Raw genomic sequence first — 19496 nt, forward strand, 5'->3', positions numbered from 1 at the left:
AAGTCTTTGAAGAAGACAATTGTGAGGGAATGCCCACTGTCTATGTGGATGGATGCTCCTACCATGTTGACAACAACGGGGAAGAATAACTTGTGGCCGGCGTAGGGAATGTATGGGTGAATGATGCCCCAGAGCCCTCCGGTGGGTACAAAATCGGTCCCCGAAGTAGTCAAGTGGCAGAGCTGATGGCTGTGCATCAAGCCATCCTCACTGCTGTCCAACACCAACTCGAACTGGTCATAATCACAGATTCGGATTATGTACAGAACGGGTTCGTGGAGCCCCCGGTTAACTGGAAAACCAGAGGCATGCTATTTGCTAATAACAAACCATTGAAACATGGAAAATTAATTCAAAATATTGATGATCTGGTCACCTCGAATTGCATAACCATCTGCTGGAAAAAGATCAAGGGTCAGTCTAAAGTAGAGGGACCAGACAATACTGGAAATTACCTATCTGATTAGCTGGGCACAATTGGAGCCATCCAAGGGGATCTTCTTGAGATCGAGTACCTGTTGGGGGAAATCCAGGTCACTGCTACCACTAGGTCCCAGACAAATGCTCACAGTGAACTCTCAACTGCACGATGGAGTAAGGAGACCCCAGATGCTGATTTGATTACGGCTCAAAAAGGGGATCCAATAATTGGTAAATTTTATCAACACATTAAGGACCCTGAGAACTTTTCCTGATGGATACCGATTACATAGGAAAAGAGGACCTCAGAGTGTTGATGAAATGTCTAAAAATGTTCAGAATCCAAGACGGTTTGTTGGTAAGGTGATCCATAGCTGGCCATTACCAGTTGGTTGTCCCTACCTCATCCCGAAGCCTGATGCTAAGTCACGCCCATGATGCAGCCACAGTTGGTCATAGGGGGTTTCATACCACACTTGAAATCTTAAGAGAGGTTGCATACTGGCCACACATGGGGCAGGACCTCGACCAATACTTGAAGGGGTGTCTTGTGTGTGCACAATTTCAGCCAACACCCCTCATGTACTGCGTGCCTCTCCAAAAGAGGGGGATGACACTGCCTTGGTCAGATTTACAAGTCGATTTTATTGGGCCCGTGATTCGCTCCTCTAGGGGGAACAAGTACATGTTGACCGTGACATGCATGTTCACTAAATGGGTGGAATGTCTCCCGGCCCCAAACTTCAAGGCAGAAACAGCAGCTGCCCTGATGATCAACCACATCTTCTCACGTTTTGGACTACCCCAAAGGATCGAGTCAGACTGAGGAAGCCACTTCACTAGCGAAGTGATGACAAAGATGTGGGAGATACTTGGGGTCAAAAGGAAACTACACATTGCCTACTGGATAGCCTCTAGTGGTGCAGTGGAGAGCTACAACAAGACAATTGTGAGCATATTAAAAACGTTTGTGGCAGATTCTGGGCCAAGTTGGGACATCTGACTACCTCTTGTCCTGATGGCCATCAGATCTACCCCTTCATCTGCAACAAAAATGTCACAGTTTGAGCTGATGACTGGACGAAGGATGGTGCTTCCCCTGCATCTACTCTACAGGACTCAAGTGCAGACTTTGATCAATGCACCCACAACTCATGAGTATCTTGAAAATCTGAGAAAACACCTTCAACATGTGTTTGCCTATGCTCAGCGAAATTTAGAAAGATCTGCAGACAGTATGAAGACCACTATGACCTAAAGACTACTAGAAAATAATACCAAGTAGGAGAGGTCTACCTATACAATTTCCAAAGGAACCAGGCCAAACAGCGCAAATCTCTGCCTAGCTGGAGGGGTCCTTTTGAAATTGCAGACAAAATCTCACCAGTCGCCTACAAAATCCATATCACCAAAGGCAGTTTGGCTGAGGGAGAAGATAAGTGGGTCCATATCAACCAACTGAAGTGTTGCCATCCTAGGCAAACTCTACAGCAACTAGAGGAGTCATCTGGAAACCCAGAGGGGGACACTCCAGACCCCTAGAATTCCAACTATAAAACTATTCCATCTGTTATAATTAGTTATAATTGCAATCAGAAAAGATTGTCCTTATATGTCAAATGTATGTGTCTTCCCCACTACACGAATAGTGGTGGGGAAAATGTCTACAAATATGCTCTGTTTCGTCATCCTAGAATTTGAAACCAGGGATCCTAAACATCAAGAAGGACCACTCAGGGACCGGAAGGAAAGATCCAAGGGCCCCGGGGTATCGCTCCATACTCTCATTAAGAACCGGCGAGGAGAACCTGTCGATACAGCGCTGATGGGAAAAGCAGACGAATTTTCTCATGTGGACCAGAAAGAAAAAACGGAACATCCCAATCTCAACACTTCCCCTTGAGGGGCAGTCAAAAGTCAAATCGCGAGGGGGGGCTTTGTGGGATGTTTTAACACACTGTCCTGCAACATCCCTGTGTGCTGGTTGCACCAGATTCAGCAAAATGGCAGCAAAAGTCCTATGCCTGCCAAACCTATGAAAATTGCACTTTGAAAACAGAAAAGATGGTTGACAAATCTACTTTGCCTGTTGTCAGTGGTGAAATGGAAACCTCACTGCTGAAACATGTTACTGGGCTTTCCACCAAGTAAAAAGGAAAACTGCATGAAAGGCAGTGCTTTATTGCAAGAAACCCAGAAATTGCTCTTAAATCCCTTTTTTCTTGGTTGCAGGGAGGTCAGGGCCCCGAGAATGCATAAGTGCCCTGCACTTTAATCAAACTACTGTGCAATTAGCAGGGGAGAGAGGAAGGGAAGCAAGAGATAAAAAGGAAGGTTTGGAGGCTTTTCTGGATCTTAAGAAGGTCCTGCTCAAGGTGAAAATGGAGGGGCAAGCTGTACTAAAGAAGGGAGCCTGCAGAGGAAAGCGACTGACCACCTGCCCTCTGTTTAGCAAACCGCTTTACATACAATGAGTTGGTGCCAGAGGAACGCTGGTGTCTGGAGGGGGAATATTTAGTCAGAACAAGTTGCAGGTAGAGTGGTCCCTTGTCCCACACAGCCTTGTGGATGATGCAATAGGATTTGAATTTAATCTGTGCTGCGATCGGGGGGAGCCAGAGAAGACTTTGAAGGGCAGGAGAGATGCGGTCGCTGGACTTGAGGCTAAGGATAAATCTTGCTGCCCTATTCTGGATTAGTTGGAGGGGTGGCAGAATGGACGAAGAGAGAGCACAAGGAAGAAGGCCAGAGTGAAGGGAAGAAATAGGTTGCCAGGGACCCAATCGGGGGATCTTGGTTTTGCTTGCATTGGGGCATCGACCATTGGAGGTACACCAGACCTGCATGGCTGAGAGGCAGTCAGGGATGATGGAGGGTGCATGGGCGTCTGTAGGAAGTTTGAAGAAGAGTTGTGTGTTGTCATTATAGCACTGGAAGTTGGAGGAGAAGGAGGAAATGAGGCATGCCAGCAGAGTAAGGTAGATGTTAAAGAGCCAAGGCAAACTAATGGAGCCCTGGGGGATGCCACAGGTGGAGATGGAAGTAGGGGAGGAGAAGGTGCCCAGAATTATTTTGGAAGAGCGGTCAGTTAGTAAGGAGGTCAGCCAGTCCAGTGCCCGCTCCGAGGTACCATGGGTGTCATGGAACCTTTTTATGAGGATGGAGTGGTTCTCTGTGACAAATGCAGAAGAGAGATCACGAAGGATGAGGACAGCAGGGGAGTTGAAATCTAGGGATACAAGCAGTTCTTCACATGTGTTCAGAAGAGCAGTTTCCATGCCTCTGGATACTCTGAATCCAGATTGATGGTTGTGGAGACCACCAACAAGTTCAATGTGGAGGTTAAGTTGGGGGCAGGGCCAACTTCCCAAGCAGTTTCCCCAGGAAAGGGGTGATGGGGCGAAAGTTGGCTGGGCTGGAAGGGTCTGCTGATGGTTTTTGTAAGGAGGGGGCACACAGGGGAGTGCTTGAGGGAGGATGCAAAGGAACCAGTAGCAAAGGAGTGGTTACAAAGATCAGCGAGAGCAGGGGCGAGAGTGGAAATTTTGTCCTTCATGCTTCTGGATGAGCAAGGGGCAACCTTTTTGGAAGAGACCTTCATGGAATTGACAACTCCAGTGTCTTCTTCCAGAGAGACAGAGGTGAAAGAGGAAAAGGAGGAAGGAGAAGGGTGAGTGGTTGCGGGAGGAATTGGGTGCTGGGTTGGAATAGTGAGTGACAAGGCTGTTCAGTATGTCATAGGTTTTGGAGATGAAGTGAGTGGCGAGTGCATTGCAGAGGGCTTGGGAAGGAGTAGGGCAGAGGATACTGCAGATGGGCTGGCAAGTTCCCTGCAGATTTTGAAGAGTTCAGGCATGTTGTTGGGTGCACCAGATACTTGTCCCTGAATGTTGACCCTTTTTTATCGTGAATAGAGAGTCTGTAATGCCTTTAGAGCAGGCGGCAGGTCAGTTTATCAGAGAGTGAACCTGAGGTTTGCCACTTCCGTTCTGCAGCCCTGCACTTACGTTTCAGGTCTGCAAGTTTGGATTTGTACCAGGTGTTATGCTTGGCAGCAGGGTTAAGCGGATCCTTATGACTGGTTTCAGTGTTGGTAAAAGAAAGTTAGAGGTTGCTGAGAGCAGAGTCAGAGGTAGAGTCTGAGTCGGGTGGGCAAGGGGGAATGAAGGTGGAAGTAAAGGCATCAGCTGACAATCGTTTCATTGGACGGATGTCTGTGAACGAATTTGGCAGGGATTTTGGAGGAGTTGTCACAAGGACATAGGGATCCAGCTGGGAGGAGAGAAGAGGGTGGTCAGATCAAGATAGAGGGGTAACCAGAGGAGATGAGAGAGGGAGGTCAGAATGGATGATGGCGTCCAATGTGTGTCCGGCAGAGTAGGTTGGACCAGAAGGAAGAATGGAGAGAGATAGGGAGGTGCAGAGGTCAATGAAGAGTGTGGATGCTGTGCAAGGGGAGTCTAATTGTTTGTTAAAGTTACCCAGGGATAGCAGGTTGGAGGAGACTGTGAGTAAGGAGGAACAGATATCAGCCCACTCAGAGAAAAAGAGAGAGGAAGCGCCTGGAGGCTGCTAAATGGTAGCAATAGTCAGGGTGGAGGAGGGAGAGATGACCAATTTGCATACTAGTCTCTGAAAGGATGAATAGGTCAGAGTGGGAAGGATTGAAGAGGGAATCCACTCTGGAAGATTAAGGCAACCCCACATCCAGCCTGGCGAGGTCAAGGCTTGGAGGTGATCTTAAAGGTGTCGGGTAAGAGAGAGTCAAAGGAAGTGACAGAGCTGGCATTGAACCAAGCCTCAGTGAGTACGAGTATGTGAAGGTCAGTGTCCTCAAGGAGAAGGCAGATGTCAGCAGAGTGTTTGTTGGCTGAGCTTGTGTGGAGGGTTGTCAGGTGGAGATGATTACTGCCTTTGAAAGTTTTTGGAGGTGAAGTACAGGGGTGTGGCTAAGTAAGTAAATGCTAGCTAAGTCTTCTCTTTTTATTCTAGAGAAAATACAGACCCAGGAGAAGAACACCAAAGGGACATAGATCCATCAGCATCCCACGCAAAGCCTTCTGAACACTGCAGTGGAGAGAAAGCTAGCAGGAATGGAACTGGTGGCTCCGCTCACCCATCAAAGATCATACATGAGTGGTGCACAGCCAGTGCTGAATGAAGTGAAACATTGGAAGGAAAGGGGGGTTCTGATGTGGCTGCTGCAAACGGTTGTTCATCGTGAGCCAGCATCAACAAATTATGTCATAAAAATGATGTGGTTCCCCTACGCCACTAGGAGAAAAAGACCAAATCCCACCCAAAAACACTGGACTTAACTGAAGGGTGGTCAGACCAGACCCATCTAGCACAAACCTGAACATTGCAAGGTCACTGCTGTTCTACTGTGGTCCCATACAGAGAAATCAGGCAGAGCTTAATGCACCATGTAAAAGCTTTTCTATATGGGACACCTCCTGCGTTGGGAAGATAGGGCCAGATTGGCCAGGGACAAAAGCCCAACCAGAAACCAGTGACCCTGTAGGTCCCCAGAAATCTGGACGTTGTGGGTTATTCAGGTAAAGTGAGAGGAGGAGGAAGTGGCAGACGAGGAAACCAGCAGACGGAAGAACGATGGAGTGGAGTTTGGAGGCATTATTTGGAGAAGGTGAGGCATTAGGGAGTGCAAGTAATACTGCATTGTGAATGCGCATGAAAGAGTGACAGGTGTATTTAGGATTGTAGGGAGTGAATGTGAAATGTTTGTGTGAGTGAAAGGAGTGTGTCTGATTAGAATGTTGTGTGGAGTACTAGTAGTGTGGAGTAGGGAGTAGTAGTGTGGAAGAGGGAGAAGAAATGCAGTGAAAAAGTAGTAATGGATTTGGAAGGGGGAGCTAAGATTTAGAATGAGTGAAAGACATCAGAGGGACAGTGGAAGACATAGGGTGCAGAATACGAGGGAGCAGATGGAGTTGAATGGAGGAGAGTTGTAAGTGGAGGACATCCACAAGTTAGAGGGAGAGGAGTATGTGGCCATGATAGGAAGGACACTGAATAAGGCAAAGTGTCATAAAGGCAGAATCTACTGGCCATTTCTCTATAACTAAACACAGTTTAGTGTAGGGCCATGCTAGGGAGTCTCTGGGGGAGAATGGACGTCACCACTGGTATAAGTCAGAATCTGGACAGTAGGGGGAGGGGGTCAATATGCTGTACATACTAACATGGGGAATCGGGATGCTTTGGTTAGGGAGGATTGCTGCTTCCTAGATGACAAAGTGAGGGACGACACTAGGGCCCTGAGCAAACTTCAAATATAAACCATTTCTCAGACTCACAGTATTCCTCGAGCTTTTCTGTGACACTGGTGGCACACTATAAAGCATGACCCACACCCATGTTATCAAACCACAATGAAAAGTACTATATAACCCATATTTACACTTTTTTTACAGAGGATAATCCCAGACTGGGCTATTGAGATGCTATGGAGATGCATTTATGCGTTCAGCGCAGTACCTTCAATAAGGATAATCATAAGGAATGGGTACCCTTTCCAACTAATACAACAAGTGATAGAAAAACATGCAGCCCTTGTCTATGCAACAACTGAACACCTAGAAAGAATTCCACTTTATCCCCACACTACCTGGAACCTGTGGAAAGAAAAGCTAATTTCTCTTTTACAGTTGCAAGCACAATTGAGGGAGAGTCCCATGCAAGCACTCTGATCAATGATCTAAATGGGAGAAACTCTAGCCATACGCAGCCAACTGGCAGTCTCCCCACCCCTTAAAGGGAATGTACAGCACCAAACCTGTTGTGTATAAGAAACAGCCAAATTACCACAAAGGAAAACAGTTGGAGGAGGGAGTTAAGGAGTGCGGTGCTGGCGAGCTGCAGATTAGAGTTCAGCTGTGGTGTGGAAAATAAGCAGCATACATTGGAGAGGATGGATGGAGGCAAGAGGTTCTTGAGGCACAAGAGGAAGGCCGGAGAAAAGTAGCTGAAAGAGGAGGAAAGACAGAAGAAGGGTTTGTTAAAGGGGAAGAATATTTTAATGAGAAGGTAGGAAGTACGTCAGGAAGAAAATTATCCATGATTTCAAGCCCGGTTTGGTTGAGTGACTGACAAGAACTGTCGGATGCCCAAAGGAAAACATCACCAGATAATGTGTCCTGTAAATGACCCCCAAAACTGCACAATATCAAAAACCAACTTAGAAAAATCACAAGAGAAGGTGAATAAACCTTATGTGAGCACCCCAGTATAGATCACGGATATCATTTAACATCTTCACTCAAACAATCAACCATGAATTAGCATAGTAACTAGGTAGAACCCGAAAATTGAACTGTAGGTGAGTTTTGCCGGATCTTCTGGAGGAAAGTTCCCATCTCCTCTATCTAAAGGGGTGCTGTATATGCTAAAGTTCCATCATATGACCCACACATGTTATAATAAAGTGCTGGAGAGAAAAACAGAGTGACCACTATTGAGTGTATATCTTCAAATATACCACATTATGAGTCTATCAAGATGCTGACAATCAGAACAAAGGCATTATTATTATTATTATTATTATTATTATTATTATTATTATTATTATTATTATTATTATTATTATTTAATATTTGTAGTGCGCAACATGCCCCTAGGCCTCAGTACACAGGAAGAAGGGAGGAAAGTCAAGCAGAAGGAGATGAGGTCAAACCGGACATCAAGCAGAAGGGAAGGGGTACTAGTCCTTGGAATTAAACACAAAATTGTTTGCAATGCTTTCTTAAAGCTGGTCAGACTGAGAAGATTGCAGATATGGGGGAGAAAGTTCCATAATGTGGGTGCATAGACTTAAAAGCAAGTTCCTCCAAAATGTTTGAGCTTGTATCTATGTACTTTAAGCTTATTAGAACCATTGGAGCGAAGGATGCGCCAAGTGGGGGCCTTTATCAGCCATGCATTTATAGGTAAGGGTGAGCATTTTATGGGGCATTCAATGGAGTATAGTGAGCCAGTGGAGGGACCTTCTAGATTCAGTGAGATGCTCCCATGGGTCAGGATTACAGGCAGCTCTAACTGCCCAGTTCTGGGCTGTTTGCAGGATCTTAAAGTTATTTTTAGATGTGCCGGCCAAGAGGCTATTGAAGTAATCAAGTCAGGAATTAACAAACGCTGTGGCCACAGATGAAAGGTGCTTAGATGATAAATAAGGCTAAATCGTGTTGACATCAGCACAAGAAGTTTTAACATGCAGCACGCATAGTTTCATGGTATGTCCAGAGTCAAGAATTACTCCTAGTGTTTTTACAGAGGAGCTTACTGGAATGATGTATCTTGAAATAGTAAAGTGACTATATTTTTGGTCTAGCTTTTTTATTCACTGATTGGAGGCAGCACTCATTAACTCGTTTTGTTCCTTGTTCAGTGCTAGTATTTGTCTGTCATCCAGCCTTGTATCACATTATAGGTATTGTCAATGAGAGCAGAATCATTGTCATTATCCCCAAAACCTCAAAGACCAGCTGAGTATCATCAGCGTAAATAGTGTATTTGACACCAATGGTGTCCAGCAGGTCAAAGAGGGGACCCATGTAGATATTTAACAAAGAAGGCGAAAGGCAGGCGCCCTGTCAAACTTCACAGTAAAGAATCTCCAGAAGTGACAGGAAGCCACTATTGGTGAGTCTGGCCCTTCTAGGCCTGAGAAACACCACTTGTTGTATAGGTGCCTTACAAATACAAAGAAAGAAAGAAATGAAGCAAACCAGGCAGTGGTAGACTCAGCGCAGTTTTTCAGTTTACCTAGTCTTTCAAGCAGTAAGGTATGGTCAACCAAGTTAAATGTTGCCTAGAGGTCCAATAACAAGACCAGTGCAACTGTGCCGCTATCGACAATATCAGCTAGATTGTCTCGTAAGTCTAACTTGGCTGTCTCTGTGCAGTGCATGGTACAACATCCAGACTGATGGATGCTTAAGAGATTGTGTTTCTCAACATGCTCTTAGAGCTGTAGGTATGCAGCCTTGTCGAGAATCTTCAACGAGATTGGGACATTCGTGATGAAACGATAATTACCAACAGCCTCTGGGTCAAGAGAGGCCTTCTTCAGTACCGGAGTGATCCAGACCTCCTTTAGACTCTCTGGAATAAATGAGCTGGTGAAGGATGAACTGACAGTGTTGGTAATTAGAGATGAAAGGAAGAGGATGGAGTCCTTGATAATCATTGCAGGGCATTCACCACTAGCACATAGTGTGGGTTTAAGTCCTTTCACAATGTTAATCAGGGACTTTTGCATTCAGACTAAATTCTGGGACCCTGCCGCTCATATTGGCCATTGAGCCCTCATTGTTAGTTGTACAGCCAATGTTATAGGCTGCCGTGAGCTGGTGATTTTTAATAGTTTGATTATTTGTAGGATGTTTAATAAGTTGATCAAGCCCAATAACCTGAAGGGCGATAACAATAGAAGTGGTTATGGAATCAGTTCTCTAATTTTCTAATAGGTTAAAATCTCCCAGTAATAGGGTATGTACAGTTGGCTTAGTGAGTTTCCCAAGCAGGGTGGATAATTGTTCTTCAAACCAAGGCATGCTCAAAGGGGATGGTAGATAACCACTATATTACTAGTGATATTATCGTTAATCCGAAGTGTGATAGACAGGTGTCCATAGCTACCTAGTACAATAATATGGATAGTGTGAATTTGAAAGGAGTGTCTAAGAATGAAAGTGACTCCTCCACCTGTGGAAACAAAAAGAAGATACTGAGTCTGGGTACCCCAAAAGGAAATACACCAAACGCGGGTTACAAAGGAACATACAAAAGATCGTTATTTTATACTGAACAGTTTCAAAGAACAAAACAACAGATAGCTATCGGCCCTCAGTACAACACAGCGAACTCCAACTCGGTTTGGTGTGCTCAGTGAGTGGGACTGTACATTAGAATAGTCGCACTTTTATACTCTCGAAATCATGATGTTCAACCCACTTCCAAGTTAATACAAGTTAATACACCACAGATCTAGGGTTCGTGCCGAGTTTATGCATCTATACATTTAAGGTTTACCTTTAATACATTCACTAACAAGTCACAATAGCAACAGTGGCCCTCATTACAACACCAGCGCTAAACCATGGCGCTATTAGCACCATGGTTGGTGCCGGTGTTGTAACGAGTCCGCCATGGTGAAATGGGGAAATACCGCCCCATTCCAAGGTTGGCGGGGCGTTATTTCCCCATTTCCCCATGGCCCTTCCCCATTCCCATTTTTGCTCCATAGGGCTCAATGGGAATGGGGAAGGCGGCAATTACGGTACCGCAAATGCAGTCAAACAAGTGATCACATATCGGTATTTAAATACATTGTGTTTAACATATGCTCACGGATTAGCTTCGTTGGCGCAGGTAATCCTCTACACACAGGTCAACGAAGCACAAGGTCTCAGTTCATGACCCCAACATGTGGCCTGCAGGCAAGTTACATATTAGTTCATACACAGAGGTCAAGACGGCCATGTTACATTCGGAAGACACTGTCCACCATCTTAAAACACAGGTTGACTTTAGAGAGAGAATCTAAAATAGCGGATAGACCTAAAATGGCGGTTTACACTGATCTAAGGTCAAGACCTTGCAACACGGTTTTCCTCGTAAGCGACTTATAAGCAGCTTGGGGTAGGCCAATATACATATATTCATACAGTATAGGAGGCACAATATGATTTTCCGTTCAACACACCTCTTCCATCATTATGGTCTGATCTGATAATTTTATAGCAAGGGGGTGTGGCTAATAGAGTGTTGCATGGTTAGCCACAGTAGTGAGCCATGTTTCAGTTAGACAATTAATGCCTAAGCTGTGTGTAAGCAATAGGTCAGCCACATCTCTGGCATGTTTGACAGTTGGGCGGGTATTCAGTAATGCCAATGTCAGCTTTTCCTTGGTGTCCAAGGAGTCATCGACAAAAGCAAGGGGATCAGTACCACCATGTGCAGAGGTAGCATCAGTCTGTAAGTCTGTAGAGTAGGAGAAGATGAAATGTCCATCCTCGTTATGGGCTGCTTATTCTGCAGAATATTGCAGACCAGTGGATATGACAGCGTGTAAGGTTGTAAGAGAGGGCTTTGTGTCAATCGTACAGTACTTCAGGATTTGATTTCCCCTTCCCAGGGCGCTATCGATAACATACTCACTAGTCCCAAAAGACAGCTAGAGCAGCAATTAGTTTGTACCAGTACAGTATGTCGGCAAAGTGTGAGGGGATGCAGTGGGCTCGAGTGGAATTTGGTGCATCCCAAGTTTGTTACGAGCCATTTCAATGGCCTGAAGGGGGTGCATAATAAGCAAGGTAAACCAAGAGTACAACTAAAAAAACATAGAGGCTAGAAAGCTACTCACTTATTGTGTAGCACTAGCAGCTTGTTGCTCACGTGCCCGCGCTCACGTGCTGGTAAGCAAAGAAATTCACACGTGGACTAAAGTGCTGATGGCTACTGTAGTTCATGTGTGGCGAACTTCGGTTTCAAGCAGCAATACAGTTAGAAAGGATTTGAAAGCATACACAAAGTGTTTAAAAACTATACAGCGCTAGAAATTGGTATTTTAAAATTGCCATAAACATTTTAGGAATAATCAAATAAAAGAAATAACACAGTACTAATTATTGCAGTTCTCTGAAATCTTCAAGTAATGCAAATTAGAAAGCATACACGCGTAAAATAGTGGAAAGGAAACACTTTGAGGGCGAGAAAGTGACAAGAGGAGCTATGCTGAAAGTAGCAATATGTGAGAAAGTGACTTGTGGTCATTGGCACATGGGCTGGAGAATGTTACCACCAGGCCCTAAAAACACTCTATAACTCAGAAAACTATATTCATTGGTCTTGTCACCTCACCTATTTCAAGAAATCCATTATTCAAGGATTACACCTCATATAATCCCTCTTGTTAACAAAAGCAAAACCAGAAAAAAGATTTCAGAGAATGATCAGACTCAGGAGGAGGATGACTGTGGAGAACCCAAGCACATGATCCGAGCTGAAGTTATCAAGACCTGGCTAATAAACTGTACTGAGGAGTACTTAATTTCCAATTATCCAGTAAGAAAATAACGATGCATCTATGGATATTTTAGCAGCAAGACTTTGGGGAGGAGCTAAGCATCCAACATAAGTACTTTCTACCCACCAAAAGGGCGATCACAGTATACTAGCAGCTCTTTCCACTTAATGCTCTTGGTGGCAGAAGGAAGTAACACCCAAGGAAAACTCCACTTCTTTCCTACCCTCTCACCAAAGTTTGCGACATGGGAAACCCATGTCTCCCTCAAATCTGCAAGCATAAAGGAGATACAGGCCCTTGCAACCATACTCTTTAACATAATCAAAACAATGGGAGAGACACTGACATCAAACCACAGGCAGCAGTAATAGGTTGCCAGTGTCCCCACACTTCAAAGGGAATGGTCAGCATCTACCTTGACCTATTATGTAAAGGAAGGGACAGAACTGGCTGAAAGGATGGGGAAACACTCCAGCCACAGGTAATGTGAGAGAAGAACAACTGCAGTCCATCCACTAGGGACAGCGGTGAGCAACCATTGACGCTCCAGAAGTGTTAGACTACAATTATCATCGTAATAGCAGCATAGTCAATAATAATGGGTCATGGGAGTTGTAATCCAAAACATCTGGAGAGCCAAAGGTTGAAGACCCCTGCACTAGGGAGAACATTCTTAAGAAAATGATGGCTGAACTCTTTGAAGAATTCCTTCCTAGTGTTGGCAATAATTAGCATTGTAGTTACAGATTTTACCCAGGACTCTGGCGGGATATATCCAGCTAATCAGGGTGAAGATATTCAAGCCAAACTCTACATAGGGGCAGCTCTAAGCACAACAGTGGAAGGGAGTTTGGTAGGGCAGAGGCGTGGAAGTTTGAAGGTGGCAAGTAAAGCATAGATCTTTGAGAACATAGAGTCAATAAATGATTAAGAGGCAGAGGAGAAAGGCTGGAGTAGTGGCTGAAAGAGGTTGGAAGAGGGGAACAGTATTTGATAAAACAGAGGAAAGGGCTAAGTAGGAGTTTTGGAAGGACATCAGGAAGAGAGAAGAGAAAATGTAGGCGAATGAGGATTTGGTGAGAGAATGTATTAGGATGAGTGAGGAGGAGGCGAGTGAGGTTAAGCATATGGTGAAGAGGAACATCAGCAGAAGCTTGGAGGAGGTGAAGGTGAATATTAAGATGAATGAGTTATAGAAAATCAGCAGAAATGTGGGTATGATTGTAATTATAATTGTTATTATATAATGTGCTTAATACCAATGAGTGGTTTCAAAGCGTGGGATCGGGATTGGAACCTGTGTTGCGCTGCACTGTCTTGCTTTGAAGACAAGCAAATTTAACGTGATCTATTCTTCCTTCCCAAGGAGAAAGGGACCGAAAGTAATGGGAAGGGAGGTGAAGAGACTATGAAGGTGCTGAAAAGAAGAACAACATTGGTGAGAATGGAGGAGGTGGAGTTAAGGAGCTAATAGAAGGTTCACTCCTTTTTTGCAATCTACTCACAGATTGTTATGTAAACTATAATGGTGACGGAAAAAATATATTCCCTCTTTGATAATACTAAACCCCCATTGACACACATGCTTCTTGTGACCTTTAATTACTCTACCTCATCACTTGTTGTTATCTAATCTTAATAATCTTCTAGCTTCTCATCCTGCTGAATTTATTTTAATCTCCCTTTTTTCTCTGCTTTGGACTTTGCCTCATGCTTTACTTCTAAATTTGATATGGTGTGTTCTTCTTTCTCCCCATTTATCTACTCTTCCTCTTCCATCATCTTTTTGGTCTCAGTCCTCTCTGTGAAGTCCCATTTCTTAATTTTCATTCAATTGGCCTCCAACTCTAAAGCATTCACAAAACATGTTTCATCTCATGTTTTTGTTCACTAAGATTTTTAACTTCACTTTGGTCTTCTCACTACTCAACAATTCTTCCTCTCTTCCTGTAGAACGCCAGGTCTATGTCCTTGCCCCCTTTCAAGATATCTTTGACTCTGCTAGCCATTTTGTTTATAACACTCTTCCATATTTCTCCTTCTCCCCGCTGGATTTCTTTTCCTGTTTGGTTGCAGTTTTACAAACTCTGCTTTGTCTTAAAATGTGTCTATGGCTTTACTCCTCTTTCTGACTGATTCTCCATAACCCTAGTCATTCTTTGCATTCTTCCTCACTATTTCTTCTGCCAGTTTAGCATACATCTTTTGCTCAACCCTCATTTCACTAATTTGCACGTCTTGCTTGTTAACTCTGGAACACCCTTAATTTCATTGTCCACTCTGTCATACTTTTTTGCCCTTTCCAGCCTCCCTTGAAACTAATCTCCTTTCTACCTACTGTAACAAATTGCCATTTGGCAAGGATGTAGAAACACTGTCTTTTTCGATTTGTATTAAATTAATAAAATGATGTGGATAATTCCATCGTTGAAAGGCTAATCTGCTAATAAGATTCTCCTTTCATAAAATCCATGCCAAAAGCAGAGTGTTTACGTGTGACCTACTGATTCAGAATCCTAATAAGCAGGGTTGACTCTACTAGTGGCACAGAGTTAAGAGGAAGGAAGTGCCCAAATGACAGCTACAGTGACAGCCAATTCGCTGCAGTATAGGGAATTCATTTAAGACACGCACCTTTGTACCAAAATCCCATAGTTATGAGCTACTGTACTGGTGGCAGATAAATCATTAAATACAAATAGGCATTTGGGATTTCAGTTAAATCCAATTTCATCAGATTTCTGCTACCTTGAAAGAAGGTTCCCATTTAGGTGTTAATTTGAAAATGTCCACTCGATAACAGCTCTGATCTTATTACAGATGAATTCCTGTATTAAATTGAACATTAAAAGGAAGGTGCCTGCTGCCATCCAGTCACCATTTTCATCCATTTACGTAACTCAATATGACCCAAACTTAAATGGGCCATATGATATGTTCCCCTTAATAGTTTTTGATTGTGTGAACCCTGTATTTTTTTTAAAAAGGTTGTAATTTGGAGTTAATTATTGTATTCCTGAAACTGCAGGGCTGAATGTGCTGTGTTACCGTGTTGTGAAACGAGATCCAAATGGCCTACTTGATAAAGAATTTTGTATTCCAATGATTCTCTATAAAATATTAGTCTATTCAAGTTCTATTGTGGAAAAGGACCAAAGAAAACATGTTTTCAGCAAACTTGACTGTAAAGATTGGTTAAAAAATAGCAAAGTTACATCTTTGATATGGAATCCCTAATTTCTTAAAAACATACTGCTCTTTTTATTGTATAGTTCCAGACCCTATTTAACCATTCAATTATTACATCTGCAAACGTTATATTTTACCAAGGGTTTCATTGCAATGGGCCTCATTACGAGTATGGAGGTAGCCATGGTGCTATTAGCGCCATGGCTGCCTCCATACCGCAATCCGGGCCCGGGTTCCTCGAATGTGGAATTACCGGGCCATCGCAACCTTGGTGGACCCGGTAATTCCCCGTCCAAGGAACCCGGACCCGGTCCATCCCCATTCCCATTCAAGCCCCCATATGGCTCAGTGGGAATGGGGATGGAGCTAACAACGGGCCCGTTAATGACGGGCCCGTTGTTAGCTCCTTGGTCCCCTCGCGGGACCCGGTACGGACGCCTGGTTTTTGCAGGTGCCCATTGCGGGTCCCGCAAGGAGACCTCGTAATAGGGCGGAACGGGTTTACCAGCACCGGCACCTTTAGCGGTGCCGGTAAACCCGTTCCGCCAACCTTATAGTGAGGGCCAATGTGTTTGATGACAAGCTCATTTCTACACACGTTGTTTTTAAAATACATTTTCTTAGTTCTTTGTCCTGTATGCAGATTGAAAAAAAAAGAATGTACATATAAACATGCATCTGCTCCCATGAGCGTTCTCCTTAATCTGTTTTTTACCATGATTTATTTTAACTTTGGCTAGTGCATGTCTTAGAGTTCACTGCAAAATTAATTCATGCTCTTATCTTGCCCCATACCAGGCAATTGGAGAACACCAAGTCCTTATTTGATTCTTTGCATTTGTGCATGTGTACATTTCCATTTCCATGATAAATTCAGACCACATGTCCAATAATTAAAAGAGGCAACAAGGGCTGCATCAGCACAAACTGTGACTTTTTTTTCAAAAGGATTATGCATACAGTACATGCACCAATAAAATATACATTTTTGTTAACACTGGAAAAACACTGTTGACTGTGATTTATTTGGGGTTAACAATGGGTAAGCACTAATAAACATAGATTTTGAAAGAAATTCAAAACCTTCGAAAAACACAACCAGAATTGGGAAAACATAAATACAATACAGGACACCCTACATATAAAACATACACAAATTATGGTACAGTGAATGCTATTCCTCATTATTATTACAGCCACAGAAATTTTATATCACACATATATCAGCCCCATGAGCCCAGCTCGGCTGTGAGGGGATTATGTGTCTTCTCCCCAGACATGCTATCAATGTTACTGCTAGCATGACTGTAGTTTTGGGGGGGTTGCCTATATGTGTTCCTTTGTGAGGGTAGGTAACACCTTCCACGGAGAGACAGCCACTCCACAGGAAGCTGTCATGGTCAAAATAATTAAAGGGCTCATCCATTCACAAATGGTTGCACACTGAAAGGGCCTTTGATCCTATTGAAAAGGGATGGGGTGGGTTTATATTTGGAAGATAGCACCCTTTACAGTTGGAAGAAATGTCCACAATGTTGTTTCTCTCTGCATCTATCCTTCCTGTTCTCTCCACTTCCTTTAGCACCAATCATGTTGGGTAAAGGCTGTTGGTTCTAAGAATAGCGATTGGACCCATAAGTCAGACTACCTTTAGTCCAATCAGCTGTATTGCACAGGTTTATGTATCCAAAGACCTCTGGCAGTAAGGTGAAAACTGAGTATCCAAGTTAGAGGAGCTATGTCCACCAACGATCTTGAGGAACCATTGGGGGTGAACTGCTGTTGGTATAGGACCTGCCTCTCTGCCAGCAACAACAGCACTCAGGACTTCACTGTGTTGACCTGCACCTGCAGTTGTGGGCCAGTCTCCCCTCTATGCGGGAGCATGAGAATCAAGTGCCAAAACATATCCTTTAGTTCCTGGATTGGGACTCACAGTAACCTAGAGTCACGTTATCCAGGATCCCTGTGTTTTCACCATCATATCCATTTGAACCATGATTCAAGCCCATTTGACTACATTGAATCATCAAGACACTCCAGAGCTGGCTTTGATACTCACCTGCTCTTTGAGCTGCTGAAATGTGCGTTCAAACCTTTTCAAACCTGTGCTAGCCAAGCGTGCCGATACCCCAGCTTGAATTTGAACCTCATAAATGCATCTGCTGCCTTCAAACTGCATCTTCAAACAACCAACATCTTTGTTGCTGATCTTCATCAACAGTCAACCCGACCCTGGGGGATCCTTCTAACTTCCACCTTCGAACGTCAGCCTCTCCGCTGTCAAACAGACTGTCAAGGTGATCCTTGTGGTTCTGATGATCCGCACTTCTCTGAGCATTGTCTTCAAACTGCATGAGCTCCCATTTTACCTCCTTTCAACATCCTCTCCCCATCTAGAACAACTGGGCTGCTGTACCCAGACCACTTAAAACACGCTCAAACCTGTTTGCTGTTGTAACGCATAAACTGAGTGTGTCATTGCCTTGAACAACATGTTGTTTATTGCATCTGCCACCTTTAAACAGTTAGGTTCCACAGCTCCTCAAATGCTTCATCGAACCAATCCAGTAAGAGCCGTGCATACAGCCACCAGTATCTTTGCAGTCAAACCAACTATTGATCCAACCTTGGTGGCCCTCATGATCCGCACTTTTTGAAGCATCACCTTCGAAACTCAGCAAGCTCATGTTCAGTACCTGCTCCACATCATTCCCCATCTAGAACAATTCGACTGCTGCACTTGATCTTTGTCGAACTGCAGAAACAGAAAAAAGAAGCCAGGTTCGACGATGTCAAACCATCAAGAACTTGAGACTGTATTATTGAGTGCTAATTGCCGCGTTGGTCCATCTTTTTACTGTAGAGACTCGTTAGATCACCTTTAATCCCTTTTTCACACCATGAAAATATCCTTTTCCAAACATTGTTGTTTTTACTTGCCTTGCAACCCGATTCATGACCCAGCGTGATACATCTTTCTATCTGTACATATTCTTTGGTCTTTCCTTGTGTGTGGTTATTTGCATAGTATTTTCCTATTTCGTTATTTTTGCAAACTTTTTATAGAACCTGGATTGGACTTTACTTTGGGCTCTTGTACTATTTGTGTGTGGGTTGCCACTGAATCACATTTACACTCCTCTTGAGAGTATAGCCTTCTCCCAGCCCATGTTGCTGCAAAAGGCAAAGGCAATGGATACATCATGTAACTGTGCCCATTTGACCTGTATGATTGGGATTACTCTTAGTCTGTAGCAGTTTGAGCATACAGTACTCGCTATAGCCACTAATCACAATTGTATTCCTTCAGGGCAGAAGTCATTTTATCACATGTACCCTGGGAATGAAATTGTAGCTTCATGCTGGACGCCCCTTGATTTTTACTGAGGTTTTGTTAGCATCACTGTACATGTTCCATGTACACTGCATAGGTGAATATAAACTAAAATAATACATAACATGCCCTGCAGAGATTGCACACAGAACATGCAAAGGTCAATTGTTCGGGACATACAAAGACTGCACATTGCACTAGAAAACCTTTCGGGTTTAGTTAATGAAACCTGCAAAGCCAAAAATTCACCAAAACTGGAAACGTCAGCAAATTAAGCTGGTTGCGATATGTTCACCACATTTGGGGAGCTTTCATTAGTTTTCCGTCTGCAAGCACAAACAATTTCCAAAGAGTGTTTGCACAACTGCTTTCATCTATCCACCCAAGTACCATTCTGCATAGATCTTGGCAAAACATTTCTGCGTGTCTCATAAGCATTATTGGGAAAGTTTGGTGAAGGTATATTAATTGGAGCCCACGTTATATGCCTCCTAAAAAGAGATT

This window comes from Ambystoma mexicanum, chromosome 10 (genome assembly GCF_040938575.1).
Source record: "Ambystoma mexicanum isolate Mex_15411 chromosome 10, UKY_AmexF1_1, whole genome shotgun sequence".
In the NCBI taxonomy this organism is placed as follows: domain Eukaryota; kingdom Metazoa; phylum Chordata; class Amphibia; order Caudata; family Ambystomatidae; genus Ambystoma; species Ambystoma mexicanum.